This window comes from Melopsittacus undulatus, chromosome 9 (assembly GCF_012275295.1).
Source record: "Melopsittacus undulatus isolate bMelUnd1 chromosome 9, bMelUnd1.mat.Z, whole genome shotgun sequence".
Lineage (NCBI taxonomy): Eukaryota > Metazoa > Chordata > Aves > Psittaciformes > Psittaculidae > Melopsittacus > Melopsittacus undulatus.
In genome coordinates, this window is record NC_047535.1 from 12,448,021 (window position 1) to 12,464,211 (window position 16,191).

At 50.4% G+C, this 16,191-nt stretch overlaps 1 long non-coding RNA gene across 2 annotated transcripts in view; it reads left to right on the forward strand.

Annotated features, from left to right (window-relative positions):
• The window catches only part of LOC115947615 (uncharacterized), a 42,745-nt gene that overhangs the window by 11,173 nt on the left and 15,381 nt on the right, over positions 1–16,191 (forward strand). The window contains exons 3-4 of one of the 2 annotated variants that reach the window (XR_004081504.2): positions 12,438–12,609; positions 15,608–15,759. This is a non-coding gene — a long non-coding RNA (uncharacterized lncRNA). The remainder of the gene's footprint in view (positions 1–12,437; positions 12,610–15,607; positions 15,760–16,191) is intronic. The other variant, XR_004081505.2, reaches the window with a different exon arrangement.

Genomic DNA, 16,191 nt, shown 5'->3' on the forward strand with positions numbered 1-16,191 from the left:
GAAGCAGTGAGGAGCTGCTGGGTGAGGGGGGGGGATGTTTCTCAGGCCCCCAGGAGGGGTAAATGTTGCCTGCTGCCCTGTGCTGGGCTGTCAGGGACTCACAGCAGACCACTTGGTTGTTTGTTTGCCCCGTTCCCTGCCAACCACAAGTTTGAGTCTTGAATTTAAACATCCTGACAGGAAAGGACGAGACCTCTGACTGACACCTCGGGTTGTTGCCAGGCAGGACTTGCTTCCAGGAGACACAAACAGCTCAAAGACAAAGCCAAACATGGGGAGAAGCAATCTGACCCCATTTTCCATAGCGTTGGATTCCCAAGTATGTGGCTGCTGATTGCTGTTCAGAGATGGTCTCCTCCTCCTCTGTTGGTGTGGCCGGGTGAGGGGCTGCTCACCCACTCTGGCCATGTCCACATGGTCACCGTTATCAGGAAGGAAAAGCCATTAAGTTCCTCCTGCTTCCCTCAGAGCCATGCATGTACAGCATGGACCCAGCATGGCCTGTGGACAGGCAGGAGGCTGGATTTTGGATGTCTCTGTATGTTTTAAATACCACATAACCCCCCTGTTTTCCTTTGGGGGATGTGGATAACTGAGCGTTGTCCAGCAGAATCCTGTTGACTTTCTGGTGAGCTTTAACTATAAATATTTGAACAAAAACCTCTCTGGTGTTAACCTGAGCAGAATCTGATCTCTCTGTACGCAGTGAAATCTGGCTCAAGTCACAAGTGAGAACGAGGGTGGCAGTTTCAGGTGATTCCCCAGTGGAAGTGCATCCACATCAGCACAGAAACCAGCTTGTTGCCCATCATGGATGGCAGCTCATCCATCAGGAAGGGCTGAAGGGGCAGTTGGAATTGCTGGGCAGGATGGAGGTGCCTTGGCTGAGCTTAATGTGGTCCTGAACAGGAAAGCAGGAGAGCTTTAGGCTGTGGTGGACGACTGAGATGGAAGGTAGGAGGCACAAGGCTGTCAGGAGAGTTGCTAGTTCTTTTCTGGGTCTGCAGTTTGCCTGTAGCTTGGGACCAGGTTTGCTATAAACTCCAGAGTTCAAAGAGGTTTTCAGCTCTGCTTTGGGTAAAACCCCCTCTGCTCAGCTCGCTGACCTGCATTGCTCCCTCTTGCAATGTCAGTTGATGTTCTAGGAAGGGCTCAGTTCACTCCTTTCTTCTTTTGGACTCTCACCTTTGTTATGGTGAAAAGGAGGCAGGAAGCTCTCTGGGAAACTGCCTTCTCTTCATCTCCTCCCTGCCTGATTTATCCCTGGAACTCTGCTGTGGACTGGCATAGGGATGCCAAACTCCACGGAGCAGAGCCATATCCAAGGGAATGAGGAAGAGTACAAATTCCTGAGGAGAGGCTGAGCAGATGCATTGATGGATAGAGACAGCAGCAATACCAAAGCTCAAGTGAGAACAATGTGGCCATGGGGGCCATGAGACAGATGGGAATGAGGAGATTGCTCACACAGCCCCGCAGGACCAGCTTGAACTCCAGGGTTCAGATACCCCCAAGCAGACCCAAATGTGATCCTTATAAAACATCTTCCTTATGGGAGCAGTCTGGGGTTCCTCAGAGCTGGCAGCATCAGCGAGGCAGGAGGTGAGAGGGGAAGGGACAGGGCAGGACCAGGCACTGCCACAGGGACTCTGTGGTTCTGCTCTCAAAAGCTGTTTCAAGCATTGATGTTTCCAAACAAAGAGCTGAGAGCTGCTCCTGCAGCCCTCGAGTGCCTTGAAATCCCACCTTCCTTTAGGATAAACCTGTGCTTTGCTCAATGAGGTCCCTGGAGTGCAAACATCTGGAAGGTCCCAGCCTTCACCCCAGATTCACCCTGCTCAAGACACCCAAGCAGGCAGGGCTGTTCCTTTGGACCCATCCTGCTTCTAAAGGGAGTGAGCACAGGAGGAGGCAGAAGAGGATGGCAAAGCCTCTGGAGCTCCAGGCACCTTTCACCAGAAGGCAGGGCTGTGAGTGCAGTGTGTGTCCAGAGCAGCTACTGTGCACTGAGCCCTGCAGGTTCCACCTTCAGGTTCTGTGTGATGAGAGATTCCAAAGGCAGAGCTGGGAGCAGGCTGGCAAGTACTGCCTAATGACATGGAGGTTGACTGTTAATCCCCTGGGGAGGATGATCCCTTGGGGTGGGAAGGGCTGATGATGTGGAGCCACTCAGACCTGTGAGTACCTGGGGTGCTGTGAGGAGCTGGGGGTGTTTCTGAGCTGGGTTTGGTGCTCCCTCCCAGCCTGCCCCATGTGAGGGGCTGGGAGCTCAGTGTGTGTGTGTGTGTGTGTGTGTGTGTGCAGGCTGGAACAAGTCCCATTTAGGTTTGACCTTTTGCTGGATATTAAAGCCTTGCTGTGGCTCAGTGAGATGAACACCGCAGCAAACACAATTTCTCAAGATGAAATATCTCTCCAGTGGGTAATTCCAGCCTCATTTGAGGGTGGGTGTATTTTTTTTTCCCTTTCCCACTGAATCATTTATTCCTGGTGTCAGGAAGGTGCAGAATGACTTTCCCCACTGGCTTTCAGAGCTTCATTGATTCTTCAACTCCCACTCCTGCAAATCTGCTGGAGCAGCAGCCCTTTGCTTCTCCAGTTTTCCCAGGAGGGATGTGGGGAAGGGGAGAGTCTGAGGCCTGGGGGAGCTCTCCTGTGACCCCAGTCACAGCCTGGGGAAGATGCTGTCATGGTATAAGCACCATAGTCCAGAGACAGTGTCTTAATTTGTAAGTTTTTTGCCTTAAATGCCTCCTCAGCACTCAGCTGCATGGGGAAAGGGCACATGGAAACTGCCAGTGAAAGCAAGGTCTGTGCTGAAGGATGGGGAGTGGGGCACGAGCCTGAGTCTTGGGCCACCCTGAACACCACTGAGACACGGACACAGGTCACCAAAGGCATGGCAGGTTCCTGCCTGGCTGAGCAGCCTCCAGAAGGCAAAGTGTGGTGCTGAGGGGGGCAAATGGGTGTAAAATGCAGAGCAGTGCTTGACCCCTCAGCCTTTCAGCAGGGCTGAATGGACACCTTGTGTCCAGCAAAGCTGGTCACCAGGCGCTGGCTACTGAGCTCCATAGCTTTGATTTAAGGAGATTGAAGCATGCCCATTAATACTTACACCATTCCATTGCCAAGTAGTTGTAAATGTTTCAATTCCTGCTGGGCTTGGCCCAGCTTCTCCTGTTTGTTATCCTAAATGCACAGAGGACGTGACCCTGCTCCCCCCCCTCCAGCACTCACTCCAATTCCATTTAATTTCCACTTCTCCCTAGGAACCACTGTAACCATTCAAAGGACAGAAGAATGAAGGGAGGTAGATGTTCACAGGGATCGTGTGCCCTCCTCGTGATCAGGCCTCATGCTCGGGCAATCAGTGTTGGATTGGCTCAGACAGATGTAAGGGCAAATGCGTAGGGGTGCTGCTGGGTGGCTGCAGGGAAGCTGGGGGCTGGAAAGTGCTGGAGGATGTGCAGTGCTGGCTGATCTTTAAATCCCTCTTTATTGCAGTGCTACACTGGAACAAGAAAGATCAATATTTATTAGTCACAGAAAACATAATTTTGCATGAAAAGCATCAATCAGAGTGTCAGCTGAGACAGTGTTATTACATCTGCTTTAAGATTTGGTCAACATCCCTCTATGAGTAAGGACGTTGTTCCCCATGGTAGATAGAGCCAGGGCATGAAGGAAGAGCTCAGATTGGGGGAAGCAAACCAGGGGCTGCAGTAGTGTGCAGTGTCTCAGGATGGGAATAAGGGCTTTGGCTCTTGTTCTCCACCTCATCGTTCTGTGTGGTCAGTTTGTCCCTGAGTTCTTAGGTCCACTAAGTACCACCAAAAGATGTTCATGGTTTCAGAGTCGGGTTCTGGTGGTTTAGTCTTTTTACCTAGTGAAATAAGCTGTTTGCCACCTGGGGTCAGGGTGAAAGCTCCCCCATGAGGTGGTCCTGTGCAGTTATTCACTTTATGGGATGCTTGTACCATCCTTTAAGGCAACTCAGCGGATGTAGTGAGCATATCTGCCAGTCCCAGCTCTCCCCCAGTCATTCTTGTGTGCTTTGACTGACTCCAGCTCAATCTGACCATTTGCTAGGGGTGACAGAACACAGGCCTGAGGACCACATCCAGCCAGTCTGTGTGCCCACGTGTGGGGAGCCTGGGATTGTCTGGCTCTCACCCAGCCAGCCAGTGGGCCAGAGTGGGCAAGGGATGTGGGAAAGTGCTGTGAGCATTGCTGTGCAGAGTGGGAGGCAGCTGGGAATGGCAATGGCATGGAGGAGGCAGCGTTCAGTGGGATGGAGAGGGGGTTGGAAGGAAGTGGTGGAAGGAGGAAGATGAGGGAGCTGGAATTTGTTGCAGTTTTACAGCTGGACACAAAGACCAAGGGAAGAGGGTTCTGGACCTCCACTGCCTGGAGACAGCTGTTGCTAAAACCTCTCCTTGCCACAGGTGCTGAGGAGGGGTTATAGCCCTCAGCACATGGCAGCAGTGATCCACTTATGCCTCTGCAAAAGCAGTTCACATCCTGCCATCTCCAGCACTGGGCTGGCAACAGCAGAGACACAGGAGCACAGAGATTTGCATGGAAACACAGTGAGGACTCTGGGTCAGGCTTCCCAGCAGTGCCAGTGACTCCCTTAGGCCAAGCCATAGGTCAGCTGCACACACTGCATCTGCAGAACTCACTTTCCACTTAGACACCAAACTGGTCAGCTCAACAAAACCTCTTGCTCCAGTCGCTGGGGGCACAGTGTCCTTTCAGAGGAGTCCTGCTGTGAAAGTCATGATCAGAGCAAGCACTTCTCCTATCACCTGTGCTGGATGTGAGCCAGGACAGTGTGCCCTTGGCTTGGTAAAAAGGTCCTGACCAGTTCACAGTCTGGTCGTGAGCCTTAATCTAAGTGTTGGTAGATAAAAGGGGTCCTCAAGTGAAGATGAGTGGCTCTGGCTATCTGACTGATGGATGAAGTGTTGTTCCATACAAGCAGAAAGGACTGCAGTGTGGATCCTGAAATTGTGTTTTTAAGACAGCTGTTTCTGCCTCCACAGCCCCCCTGTCAGCAAGAGAGGCTGCTGAAGAGGACACAGGTACCTGCAGCCCATCTGCATTACAGCTGCTGCTGGAGAGATTTGTGGCTCTGGTATCCCCAGCATAGGAGGATGAGGCATCTCCTATGAGGCACAGGAGCTCAGGGCTGCAGCATCAATGTGCTGCTCCCCAGGGAGTGTGGGGTGCCTGTATGTGAGGACACAGCCTGGATAGGGTGTGAAGGTTGTGTTGATCCAGGAGTGTTGCTGTGCTGGTTGCAGCACACGGAACAGGCAGCTTTGCTGCATGGAGCTCACTGAGACTACCATTGATTTTGTATTAGGACATAAAACCTGTTTGAGCTGAACAGACCAGTAGTGCTTCCAGCCCAGCCTCCTGTCTCCACCAGAAGTCAAGGCCAGATGCCTTAAAAGAAGGCATAAAAATCCCATAATGCCCACAATTGTGCAGTAAAACCCTATGGGGGGTTCTTCCCCTGACCCCAGCTGACAGCTGATTCCCTGGAGCAGGATGATCAGAGCTGTTGTGCTGATTTCATTTGAGCTACTGTCACTGTGGGTGTTGTTATCCACATAAACATCTGATCTGGTGTGAAACTCCCTCGTGCTCTTTGTTACATGGCTGTTTTGATGTCCTGGAAAGGAGCTGGTGTTCTTGGATACAGTGATCAGGATAAGTCCTGGATGACCTGCCACAGGCTGCTCTTAGGAGAGCAGAAGAGGAGTTTAGCCCCTTCCCCATCACCCCAGCCAGTCCCTGCCCCTTCCTGGGCTCTTCAGGTAGAAGTGGAAGCACTTGTCTGGCAAAGCATGTGGCAGAGGCTGGAGCAGTTGGAGACCAGGATGGGGCCCACTGCGGTGTTTGGGAGGAGAGTTTGACACAACATCACCTCTAACAAGGACTTTTGATGAGATCTGCACTAAGTAAAAGCTTAGAAGACCCACTCCCAAGGAGGCATCTTTAGAGTGAGATTCCCAGACCACAGACCACCTTTTCCACTGCCTGTATCCCCAAGTCCCTGCCAGCCTAAGCATGGGAGAAGTTGAAAAGAAGACTACCCATGAAGGAACGGCAAAGGTGTGTTTACCTGCTAGCAAAACAGGAGAGGGAATGAAGGCAGGGGAACAGGTCTCAACATGCAGAATGGGGAGGAAGTGATACAGGCTGTGATAATGGGACTATTAAATCCAGCAAAGGCATTGACACTGCAGTGTGGCTCAGGGAAACGGGCATTCTGTAGGAGCAATAACTTTCCAATAGCAAGCACTAATGAGGATCTGCAGTCATTTTTCTGCTGATCCAGTGCTTAATCCTGTTTTTCAGACTCCTGGTCAAACTGTTCTCAGAGCACAGTGCAGGGGCCAGAGCTTTACAGAGAGGTGCAGGCATGACTCAAAGGAAATTCTGGCCCAGAAAGCCATTTACAAATGCCTGTCAAGTGTCCATTAATTCAAATGTCCAAACTTTAGTTTCATGTGCTGCCTCTCTGCCAGCCCTCCCACCTCCAGGGACCTCTGCACCAGAGGGAGCCATCCAGTCCCTGTGGTCAATCCAGTTCCATCCAGTCTCTGTCCAGGCCTGGAGCTTGAAGCAGACTTAACCTGAGATTAAAAGCAAAGACAATTTTACCTCTCTTGTGTCTTGGGTTTTTCAGCTCTTTTTCAGCTGGGCAGATGTCTCAAGCCCCTCTCCAGGTTTCCTGCAGCCCCTTTAGGCAGTGGAGCTGCTCTCAGGTCTCCCCTTCAGGAGCCTTCTCTTGTCCAGGCTGCCCCAGCCCAGCTCTCTCAGCCTGGCTCCAGAGCAGAGCTGCTCCAGCCCTCGCAGCATCTCCATGGCCTCCTCTGCACTCACTCCAACAGCTCCAGGTCCCTCTTGTGCTGCTGCCCCAGAGCTGGATCAGGGCTGCAGGGGGGGTCTGCCCAGAGCACAGCAGAGGGGCAGGATCCCCTCCCTAAGCTGCTGCTCATGCTCTGGGGGTGCAGCCCAGCACATGGAGCAGCTCTGGGCTCAAGCACTCACTGAAGCTGGGTCATGGGGAGCTTCTCATGGACCAACGCCCCAAGTCCTCTCTTCAGGGCTGCTCCATCTGATCTCCCACAGCCTGGGTTTGTAATGCTGCAGATGTTCCAGCTGTGCTGCTCAGGTGCAGATGGCTTTGCAGGGTGTTGCTTCTGTCTTGGTTTACTCTGGGTTTTGGACTACCAGGCTGCGATGGAGAAAGGGCTGACAAGTGTTTTGTGTTGACCCTTATTTCCTTGGCCTGAAAGCTGCACAATCCCCAGGACTGACCAGAGCTGGTAAGAGGTGTCCCTTTTCTTGAGTGCAGACACACTCTGGAGCTACTGATTCAGCATTCACATGATGCTTCTTCCACAGAAGCGTCCTTCCTGCATAGCTCAGCATTCCTGAATTGGAGTCAATGATGCTAATGTGTGAGAACACCTACTATGTTTTTACTGTCACTTGCATGATGGGATGTGCTTCCTTTCCTCAGTAGCAGGAAGGTAGTAATCCGAGCTCACTGTTCCTGTATTGCTTCTGAATCGACTTCACTGGTTTGCTTGCACAATCACATAGGTCCTGATAGCAGGACAGGAGTGTGACCCTCCACTGGGCAGGAAGGGGTTGTGCTTGGACAGAAAGAGATGCCAGGCTGTGTGCCATGGGTATTGTGAGATGCTGAGCATGACGTGTTTCTCAACATAGGGCTGGAGTCTTCTTGATGCAGGGTGAGCTGATCATGAAAGGTTTGGGTCTCCCTGTAACTCATTCCCTCCCTGGGGCTGTCTGAACTGGTCTGTGACTTTCCAGAGGAGTCTGACAAAGGGAAATGCCAGGGATATATTTGTTTTTCTCTCTTTCTCTTTGATGCCTCTTCCCGAGTTGTGGGAGGCTTGTGCAGCTTGGGGTTGACCTTCTCTGCTTGGACTGGACCAATGCTCCCTTGGAGAGTAGGCATTAATAGCAGGGGAGGGCAGGACCTGTGATAACTCAGTCTGGCAGCCCCAGCCCCATCAGCACTGATGTGATGGAATGGTCTTTGGAGACCCGAAGAGCTTCAGTCAGCTTTTCTTTGTGAAAGGAGTTGTTGTAAAAGGAGTGAAGTAACAACACAGAGGCCTGAAACTCTGGAGGAGGGGACAGAAGCTGAGACAGAAGCTGCTAAGGAAAAGGTTAATGTGGTGCCATCCCTGTAATCAGGGCTGATGTTTGTAAATCTGGATCTGATCCTCCTCTTCCTGCCAATGGAACTCCTGCTGGTGTCCAAGTAGTGCCGTGGTGAAACATGTGTGCTATGGGCAGGGAGGCCCCAGATATCTCTAGCCCTTCTGAGGAGCCCTTTAGGAGGAGAGGGATGTCTGTGCAGGGTTGTTTGGGCTCACTTCAGTCCCTGCAGCTGGTGGGGACCACTGATCCCAGTGCTCATGGTTGTTCCTTTGGGAGGTGTGACTGGGCAGGGGCCTGCTGGGAGCAGCGTGGCTTCACTGAGACAAAGGAATTAAAGAAGGGAAATGGATTTTCCTTCTGCCAAAGATTTATACACGTCTGTCTCACCCTGACATCCCACCGTGTCACTGAGCCCCAGGCAGACATCTGAGAGCTGGTTCTGCCTCACTTCCTACAGCCTGGGACACTGCCCATGGCGTTTAGTTAGGTTTTGGGTTCTCTGAGCTCAGACCTTGGACCCTGTGGCCGAAGCCCAGCATGGAGCATGTTCTGTGGTGGCACAGGCTGTATGCAGAAACCTCCTGCTCTGTTCTCTCAGTGATGGTGGTGGTGATGTCAAAGTGCCATCCTGCTCCCTGCGTATGGTTTTCATCACCTTCCTGTTAAGCCAAACCAACTTCTTAAGACAGAGCACATCCCAGGCCCCAGATCTGTCAAACAGATCAGCTGTTCTTGCTGCAACATGTGGTCGATTAACAAGGAGATGATGAAATGTTGCAAAGTGATTATTCCCTCATGTCACATCAGCCTGAAATGAAACCAGGACACTTTGGGGTAGGAAGTACCTATAGTTTGTGAGGAGGGTCACAAGTCTGTGAGAGGGCTACCTCTCTTTCTGCTATTTCTATATCCCCTACAGTGAAGAGACAACTTGGTGTCTGGGAGGGTTACCCTGACCACGCAGCTCTGTGTTAGGACACCTTGTCACCATCATGCATCCGGAGGTCAGTGATCTGCCACTGCTTGGCACACATCCACACTCAGGTGTGTTAGAGGGATCTCTGTTACCTGTGGCACTGTGTTTCCACAGGCTGGAACAGCTCTGGTGTGGGGCTGGCAGAGTGGGGACCAGGGCTGCAGCTGCCTGGGCAAGGGAACAGCTTCATTCCTTGCACTGGAGCTGTCCCTGGTCATGTGTCTTTTACACCGATTCTTCCCAGTCTTGTGGCATCCCCAGATGAGGCACAGGGGATTACAAAGCAGTCAGCTTTCATTTAAAGCCTGACCTTGGCATCAGGCTGTTAGCATGGCAAGGAAGAGAGATGGGTTAGCTGGCAGCCTGCCTGCGTGTAGCAAGGGCTCTTTAAAGCCTCAAAGGATGCATTAGCTTGATGTCAGAGGCTTTGTTTGTGGCATTCCCCAGAATAACCATCCTCCCTCTGTCTGTGTGTGTGCATGTGTCTCCTCTCTGCCTGCATCTCCGATGCTCCCCTATCCTGTGTCCGAGGAGCCCAGCTTGACAGCATGGCTAACTCCAGTGAGACAGATGGAGATGGATCCAGGCCTCTGTGGGGACAGCTGCATCCCTGACAGCCCCCTCTGGTCCTGCACCTGTTAGGAACTATACTTAGCATGGAAAAGTTTCCAGAAAAGGGGAAAAGTGGGAGGCAGAAAAGTTGGGAATTTGGCCTCATTCTCCCCAGGCAGGTCCTGAAGCTCCAGAAATGCCTCTCAGTAATAGCATCCAAAAATGACAATCAGGTGAAAAGCTGGCGCGGTTCGGAGACAGCCTGAGCAAGTGACAGCTTCATAACTCCTGGGTGGAATGCCAGGAAGCCTGGTGTGTTTGTCCTGACAGGCCCCCGTGGTCCAGATCACTCGGCAACTGCCATATGGGAGCTCTGGTAGACACTGAGCGAGGCACGTGCTGGGGGGGTCACAGGTTGGGCCTTTGCTGTTGTGTGATGTGAGGCAGTGCAGACTCCAGTGTCCATCACCTATCACCCAGGGCTGTGGCACTACCCCGATGCTCCGTGATTCAAACCCACAGCCCTCAGCAGGCTGCCTGCCTATGCTCCAACCTGTCTGCCACTGCCATCCGCCTGTCCATCATCCCTGTGTGTAACCACCTCCTCGCAGAGCTCATGTGCAATGAATGGTGGAGGAAATCCTGCTCTCTTTGGTGCTATGCAGGGTTCCCTGTGAGGAGACAAGGCTTTTCAGCTCTACTCTTTATGAAAGAAGCAGCTGAAGTGAGGTGCAATGGTCTGATGGTGATGAAATGTACCTTGCCCCCTGCTAAGTCCTTCTTTCAGCTAGGGCTCCCTGGGAGCTGATGCTCTTCTCTGCTCTGTCACTCTTGAAACCACCCCTCATCTTCCTCCCTAGGGAGGAGCTCCAGCTTCTTCTCCAGAGGGAATCCCCTGCCCTGAGCTCCAGCTGGTGAGGACTGAAACTCTATCGGTGCTTCAGAAGTGCAGGAAGCTTCAGATGAATGGGAATGCAGCAGCTCCCAGATGCCTCCTGTGCAGGGCCCAGCTTCGAGCACTGCTGTCAGCTGGCATTCCCTCCCTGGAAGGCCACTGCTCTGCACTCAGCTGCTGTCCCACTGTCCCTCTCTGAAACCTGCACACTGCTCCTGCAGTCAGTGGTTCAGTGTTTGTGGCTACCTGGGCTGTTGCTTAGGGGGGAGGTTTGCTGGATTTAGATGGAAAATGCAACAGGAACTTTAAAGTGCTTTGGGGCTAAGTTGAGTTCGGTTTTACAGTCCCTGCCCTGCTGCCCTCTTAGAGAGAAGCAGGAAAACTATTGTGTTGCACTTCAGAGCCATTGAGCTCTGTGGGTTTTACTAAACATCTTCCCTGAATGATGTTTGTAGTCAGTGTTTTCCTAGCCTCAGGGGGGAGGTTTGGGTGTGAAATCAAGGATGGAAGAGGGAATACAGTGTGTGGTGAGGACATCAGCAGTGTCTCCAGCTGGTAGGATACATCCGTGATAACTGGATGATCTTTAAGGTCCCTTATAACCCAAAGAATTCTATGATTCTGTGGTTCTTAGCTGCCTAACCTACATTTCTGTGGCACTGAAGCAGTTTGCATTTACTGTGCAGCAGATGTGAACGGGGGCATCTCATCATTTCCAGGTGCTCGGGCCCTGCTGGTTCCTGTGTCTGCTCTGAGGCCACAAGATTGCTTTCTGTGCCATCAGCAGTGGGGAAATGCTTGTCTCGTTTCAGTGGCCACTTGGCAACTTTTTCCTCTCAAGACTGGGAAAATCCTTCTCACATTTCCCAAATTTTCTATGTAGTACATAGAGAGAATCCTACCTATTGCTGCTTGTGAGTGGGAGAAACAGGAGCTTGTTCCTAATGTCGGTCATGGAGATTGTTTGAATGAAACTAGTGTGGGTAACTGGATGACCTGTATGTTACATGCCAGGTGCTTAACCTCTCTCCATGTATACCATGGAGGCTTTCCTAGAACCAGAGGCACTAGCTAGCAGATATTGCCTCTGTCAGTGCTCCTTATTGGACTACATCGAAGTAGAATTAATAAAGAGTTAAAAACCCCACCAAAACTGGGCTTATTAAGGCAGACCAAGTCATAAACAGATTTGAGTGTGCCGAGGTCAGGTTTCAGTTGGCCTTCCTGAAAACAGGGGGGTTCTGGCATTGGACTGTGATTCATTGTGCTGGAATATTCCAGTACAGGGGTTGTTAACGCAGAGAGGGGCTCCTTGTGTGTCGGGTTTCTGCCTCCAAGTTTGCTGTGGCAGATTTGTACTGATAGCATTTCTATCAGTGTAAGTTATCTGTTTCCAGTTAACCCAGATGAAAACCTGAGTGTGGTTATTGCATTCTAAGGTTGCTGGAACTTGTTAATAATTTAGAATAATAAAGTCAGTCAAATGAATTCACTTCTAAAATGGAGCTTATTTGCATTGGCTTGTCTTTTTTGGGAACAGAGCTCTCTGCGGGCATATGTTTGTGTAAGCTTTTTGTATGTGCTCCTGAGTGTTTGTGTGCATATGTAATTTTCTTCACCATCTTAAAACCAAAAGAGGCTGAGCTGGATTTAAATGTTGTACAAGAAAATATAGGTTCTCCCTGCCTGTGAATATATTCAGTGTAGGTCCACCCCGAAGCGAAGCCGAATAGCTATGGTATAAATCCATGGGGAAAAATGGGGTTTGTAATGGAAATGCTCTCTCATTTTAAATTATAGGCATATGTGAAGTTGAAATTCACGCTGCAGCATCCAGACGGTGCCTCAAGCTGGCTGCACATTCCCAGAAAGGAAGAAACCACCACCCCCACCCCCCCCAGCCTACCTGCAGAATGACCTTTCTGCTGATGCTGACTTGCAGCTCAGGAGCTTTTGTGCTGTGAGAGGCAGGGTAAGATACATGGGGTGACAGATTGCTGCTGACGGGGAAAGGCTCATTCAGCTGCATTTCTCTGTAGCACCAGTGATAGATCCAGGGGCTTGTTAGAGGAACAAGAGCAGCAGCCAATAACCAGTTGGTCTAAGCCCTGGAGATAGACCGTATGTCCCACACTCTGTTTCCTAATCTGCAAGCGTGGGGTAAATTCAGCTGCGGTGTTGCCTCTCCCCTGCGTGTTACACAGCAAAGAAACACACCAGGGTATTTATCTGTCTGTGGCAATGCCTATGTCTATAGAAACTAACGTTTGTAGCTGTGCACACGTGTGTGTGCATATTGATGTGCCCGTGTATTTATTATGGGGGAGGCTGGTTGTAGAGCAGTCCAGCAATCCTGTTGTGCAAATTGTGCTTTCTCGGAGGGAAGTTGAGCCAGGAGAGCAGGGGGATGGATTGGCCCTGAACCACGAGGAATATCCTTTCTTTCCTTTTTTTTTTTTTAAGTCAGAACAATTTGAGGGAAAGGGTCTCCCAAAAGAAGTCCGGTTTCAGGAGAGGCTCAATTGAATTCCTGGTTCCTGGCTGCCTGCCTGCAGGGCCTCTTGTCACTTCTACTTTCTTCCAACAAGGCAGAAGGCGGAATTGACAGCAGCCTTCCCGCCAGGCTGTTAGAGGCACAGGGAAGCCAGATGCTTTGCATCTCTGCTCCCTCCCCCTTCTGCGGCCTAAGAGCCAGAGAGAGAAGTTGCTGAACTCCTCCATCATCGCTTTCCCGTGTTCCAGCTCTGACCCAGCAGGGATCCTGAGGGATGGAATAGTGCCTGGTATCGGCAGTGCCTGTGCGTGCATGGCTGAGGGGTAGAACATCACATGCAAGGAATCGTTACCCTTTCATACAGGAAAGTTACGTTCCACTTTTGTATAGACAGTTGATGCAGAGGGGCTCGCTGGGGAAGTGCACTGATAAAGGAGCCTCTTTCTTTGCACAAAACCAGGGCAAGTAGTTGTATAAGAGAACTTCAGAGCTTCCATTCCAAATTCACTCCTGAACTCACTCTGAGCCCATGCTGTTCCTGTAACTGCATGTTGGGTACATGGTGGGTGAGAGCTAAAATACTCTTCTGATTTTTTTCTGCAAGGACAGTGTGCTCAGCCCCTCTTTTCTTCTTTGTATCAGTACAAAATGTGAGCTTTCAGTTGCTGTTGAATTAGCATTTCTATACGCATCATTTAACTAGATAGTTTGCTGACTCCAGAGTTTTTGTGTGATCAGATTAGTTGGCTGGTCTAAAATTGTTCAGTGGGAGTTACAACCATGTGGAGACTGGACCCCTTTACATTTAGGGCAGTACCAGGTTCTTGAGTGTAGTTTTTTGAGACAGGACCTGCTCTGAGTCAGGAGTTGGGCATTTCTCTCACCAACAACTGCAAATTGGGTGACAGATTGGTAGTGGATGGCCAGGAAATGAGGGAAGAACTTCTCACAGGGAAGAGCTTCTGCCTGAGAGCTCATCTCAGTCTCCCCTCTGGCAGGTTAAAGCCATTTCCCCTTATTCTATCCCTATAGGCCCTTCCTTGTATTTCTTTTTCTATGCTGTCTCCTCCACTGCTTGGCTTTCTCTAAATCAACAGCCTGGTATTTATGTGGGTATCTCCCACAAGGCTCTTATATTAAAGGTTATTCAAAGCTGCTTTCTCCCTTTTCATGGGAACTCAAAGCCTTTCTAATCCTCCTAGCCCACCACTTGCCCTGCTATCCAGCTAGGAATGCGGTGGCTCCAAGCAAGCCACAGCACAGGTCTGTAGATGTGTCCTCCAGGGGAGAGGAAAGCAGTAGGAGGGAGACGACAGTGAAATCATATGGTTTCAGTCAAATCCGTACAGTCCTCTTCTTCTCCTGGGGGCTTTTTTAGGTCTTCTCTATGCCCAGAAGTTGCATCCTATGTTTGCCTATCCAGTGTGTGCTTGTTCGCGCCTTCCTTCTGCCACTGGTCTCTTGGTCCCTCTGCCTCTTCCCCAGGCAGGGAGGATGATGATGGAGCAGGCAAGCATTGCTGCCCATGCCAACCCAGGCAGGAATGAACACCAGCCCAGGGCAAACCAGGAACATCTGTAGCCTGCAGGGAGGCAAAAAGTGTTGCCCAGAACAGCCTGTGGAAACATTTGAATTACTGCTGGTTAACTGGCACTCAGCTAACTTGAGGGAAAGATCACAAGTGGAGACAAGGTAAGGGGAATTTTGTGCTTGGAGTCAAATTTCAGCAACATTTTTGCAGCAGTTCTTGGGATGATTGAACAACCTCCCCCAAACATCCCCAAATCAAGCCAGGTCTGATGTATATGGCAAGCAAATCACAGTCATGCAGCCCTAACACAGCACTGTGAAGCGGATGAACACAGGGCTTATAAAAGAATCAGCCTAAGCACCGAGGTCTTTCTGAGCAGCTTTATGGCCAGGAGACTTCTTTAACAGCCTGTGAATCCAGAAATGAGATTCAGTTTTGTTTCTCCAGACTTGCCAGTGAGAGAAGAGCTTGTGTCTGCCTGACTGCCTTCAGAGCAAGTCAGCTTTGCCAGCCAAGGCAGAGTCTTCTGGCCTGCTTCCAAAAGGCATGAGCTTAAACAAATGGTCTCAGATGGGGTGTCTCCACAGTCTTAGCCATGAAGAGAGGTGATTATTTCTCCCTGATAATTCCAGTTCTCATAAGGAAATCCTCACACAAACAGAGCGTGCACCTTCCCCTGTGCTGTCGATCTGCTCTGCTGGAAAGATTTATTCCAGTAATAAGGTCTTTGCAGTAAAACTTAACAAAAATGAGGGGGCACGTTTATTAATTATATATTTTGCAGTTAATGAAAGATAATACGTAACAGGAGTAATTGCAGGCGCCTGCCTCACTGGCACAATTCATTGTCAGTAATAAACGTCTGTGTGTCCCTTTGGTGACTGATCAATTACAGACACAAATCCTGCCTCGTGCTAAGCCCCTCTGATCTCTTTTCATTTGCAGGAGATGAAATGTTTTCCTGTTCAGTGTATACAGAAGAGTTTGGAGTTGAGCTGTTCTCTCCCCAACTGTAAAACTACAGTGAAATCCAGAGTCTTTCTTTGTGTTCCATTGCCTGCTTTGAGGAAAACAGTGGTCATGAGATCAGCCTCAGGGTGAGTATAGATACCACCCACACCAGCTCTTCCAACACACTGCAGCCTGTTCTCTCTGTGCTTGTCTATCCCTTGCAGCCCTGCTGCAGGCTCTGGTAGGTATACAAGACATAAACCTGAGTTCTACAGTACTTGGGTATTTCACCCCTCAAGGTGCCTCTTCCCTTTCTGCTGATACACCACACAGGAGCACTTGTCACTCATCTTGGCTTGTGTTCCAAAACCTGGTCATGGATATACATTAGCCATCCGTGTGGTAACTTGACTGGTAATCAGAGCATAAGCCCCTTTGATACCTGATACAACGAGTGGCTGTATACCTGGAGCAGAGTGGGAAGATTAGTTTTGCAGTTTCACTGGTAAGTTTATTATGCTCCTAATATCTTTTAAGCTGATTGGTAGACTCTACCTCATGTGGATGTCCACCTCATT